Source organism: Leuciscus leuciscus, assembly GCF_965113295.1.
Source record: "Leuciscus leuciscus genome assembly, chromosome: 16".
NCBI lineage: Eukaryota > Metazoa > Chordata > Actinopteri > Cypriniformes > Leuciscidae > Leuciscus > Leuciscus leuciscus.
Window position 1 is genome coordinate 29,118,693 of NC_138740.1, and position 3,434 is coordinate 29,122,126.

Genomic DNA, 3,434 nt, shown 5'->3' on the forward strand with positions numbered 1-3,434 from the left:
TACACAAAATATCAGTAAAAAAAAAAAAAGTAAATCGCATTTTTCTGCCCTGATTCTGCTGTTTGACCTGTCCTTATTCTACAAGACAAAATAATAAAGAAAGAATGAGAAAGAAGAAACAAGTTTATTTTTATCTATCTATCTGTCTATCCCCACATGGAAAGAACCTATATAAACATATATGTTTTAATATATGTTTTGATATATGTTTTTAATATATGTGACATATATAAAATTGGCCGTTTTCCTATATTATATGTACATATATGCACATATATGCACCTACATGTTCACCTATATATGCACCTATATGTTCACATATATGCACCTATATGTTCACCTATATATGCACCTATATGTTTACCTACTATATATTAGTAAAATTATTAAAATCCATAGCTACTAGGCCTACACTGTAAAAAAAAAAAAAATCCCGTATACAAACGGCAAATCTCTGGCAGCAAAGTTTCCAGACGGATTCCGTTAAATTACAGCAAATAACCATTTCACAAAATTACAGGCAAAAACAGTGAAAATACAGAATTGACTTTACAGTCAAAATTTATTAAATTACAGTACATTACTGTTGATAATGGCTTATTAAACCGTGGAAAAACGGATAAATGATGTCAAATTACATTTAAAAAAAAACATTTAACTTTCAAGTTAAACTGTAAATTTAGGGTTTTATAAAGTTATTTTATAATAATGCTGTCTATCTACAGTAATTATCTTTTAATATATAGTTTTTCCTGTGTATAATAACTATTAAGTTATGTATAAAAATGCATTAAATACATAAATTCAAATTCAAAGTTTGTATATTTACAGTTAAGGCATTTCCAATTTCACAACTTTGACCAATCTCTAATTAAGTACTTAATAATAGCAAATGTACAGTCAATTTCTGTTAAATTAATTAAACGTATAAGTACAAAATACCTGCACATTTACAGTATTACTCATTAAACAAACACTGAACATCAAGATATGTGAATGATAGGAAATACAATCTTAGTATATAATTTAGAACATGTAAAAATATCTACATTAAAAGGCAATTGCTGTATGCCTTAATACTCTAATATAACTTATTTTACACATTTACAATTACATTTTATCCAAAGTGACTTAAAAATTAAGAGAACAATAGAAGCAACAAGTGCAGTGACAAGTCCCAGTTAGTGTAGCACAGTATACAAGTTTATTTATTTATTATTAAAACAAAGATTTAGTATTATTGGGTCAAGTGTTTATGAAAAGATGGATCTTTAGCAGTTTCTTGAAAATGTGTTAAGTTGGGCAGGTCATCCCACCAGCAGGGAACAGTCCAGGTAAAGGTCAGTGAAAGTGGTTTTGTGTCTCTTTGGGATGATGGCACCACAAGGCGCCGTTCACTTGCAGAACACAAGCTTCTGGAGACACATAGATCTGAAGCAGTGAGTTTAGGTCTTGCTGCAGCATCTGGATCAGTTGCAGAGGTTTGACTGATGCTGGAAGGCCTGCCAGGAGAGCATTACAATAGTCCAGTCTGGATAGAACAAGAGCTTAGACAAGGAGTTGTGTGACTCCGACAGGAAGGGCCGGATCTTTCTGGTGTTGTATAAGGCAAATCAGCAGGATCGCATGGTTTGGCTGAAAGTGAAACCATAAGCAGTTTTGTCTTGGCAAGGTTGAATTGAAGGTGAAGGTCATTCATCCAGCAAGAATTTTCCATCAGGTAGGCTGAAATGCGAGCAGCAACCGTCAGATCCTCTGGCTGGAATGAAAGGTAGAGATATAGGCCTATGTCATTATAAGTGATAGGAACACCCATGTTTCTAAATGACAGAGCCTAGTTACAATACAAAAAAATAATAATAATAGATGGGTGGAATCTAACACAATCGTGGTCTTACTGAAGCAAAACCAAACCTTGTGCAGCTCCAGTGGCCTCACAAGGATCAAATGAATATTCACATGGGAAAATATAGTATAAAACAAATTAAATTTTCTGCCACTTTTAGTGCAATCATATGGAATCAGAAGACTCGGCCATTACAATATTTTAAATTACTTTTTCCCATACCTTGTTTGCCATGATCATTCTGCTTTCCACTTGACCTGAAATCACAAATATATATATATATATATATTTTTTTTTACAACTCAGTATTACATTTGCATATGTCAGAATATGTTCCACTGGGACAATGCAAAACCTCAACTGACGTGTTGGCAAGCATGCAGCCAGAATATGGAATTTATCATGTGGTGTTCATATTCTAGCCTCATGTGTTTTCCTGTATCAACAACAAGTACAGTATTTACTGAATTCGTTTTCTTAACGGTCTTGATAACCACATTAACCCTTATGAAAATTAACTATGGTTTAACCAAAAAAAAAAAAAACCTTGGTAACGTTAGGCCTATTTGTAGTATAACTGTGGTTATTAAAAATGGTAATAAAAATCCGCCAAAAACGTGGTTACTATTTTTTAAGAGAAGAGTTTTCAGCTTCCAGACAGTGTTTAAAAATGTCCCGCCATTTAAGAGATTGATTTACTGACAGATACTATCGCGTATTAACAAAGATTTTATACACAATTAAACGGACTTTATGTATAACAAGTCTACGAAAGCTTGTTTTAGGTATTTTTTGAGGTGTGGGTTCAACTGATCTTTCTTAAAACAGATGGAAAATGTAAAGATGCATGCTACATTTTCAGTGTTTTGCCTCCAGCTCATCATTTAAAATGCTAATGTTAGCTTGAAAACTGTAACGTAAACTTAACACAAATGTAATATAAAATATCGTTCACATGCAGACTCTTACCTCAGCCGGTGATCGGTTGGCATGATGTCCGCTGTGACGAACCAGGCTCACTAAAAAGGGTGCTATTTCCGAAGAATCCAAACTGACAACAGCTAGGGCTCCTGCTCACGGCTGCTCTCGACGAACACGATTGCTTTGAATTATGAGGTGTCATATTGAACCCCTGTTAATCTCACAATCCACTTCAGGAGAGTAGACTGAATTCAAATCTCCCACTTGCACTTGATACAGATCCAAAGTCGACTGATCAGCTGACCGTTGTGGGCGAGACTAAACAGAGGAAACGTAATGGCGGCGAATTTGAATCTGCGTCATCGCGTGCGCGCGCGCGCGCACACACACACACACACACACACACACACACACACACACACACACACACACACACACACAAAGCCCTGAATGTGCAGCAACGGAGATTTAGAAAAATATTAATAAAATATACATGAAATTATGGGAGAATAAGACAATGAAATAATGATCAAAATGAGCATCTATTTGCAAGACAAGATTAAAAGACTATAGCCTAAAAACAATTCAATACAGGTCTACTGTAGCCTATGTAGGGTAGGCTGTATGTACAAATACTATTATTTAACCTTAAAAAAAACCTCACTTT

At 34.5% G+C, this 3,434-nt stretch overlaps 1 long non-coding RNA gene across 1 annotated transcript; it reads right to left on the bottom strand.

Moving 5' to 3' along the window:
• Positions 1 to 703: 703 nt before the first annotated feature.
• LOC309478489 lies at positions 704 to 3,062 on the bottom strand. The gene is made up of 3 exons (XR_014199010.1): positions 2,816 to 3,062; positions 2,069 to 2,103; positions 704 to 1,759 (listed from the first exon to the last, which is right to left on the bottom strand). It is a non-coding gene; the product is annotated as an uncharacterized lncRNA (long non-coding RNA).
• Between the last annotated feature and the right edge of the window lie 372 nt (positions 3,063 to 3,434).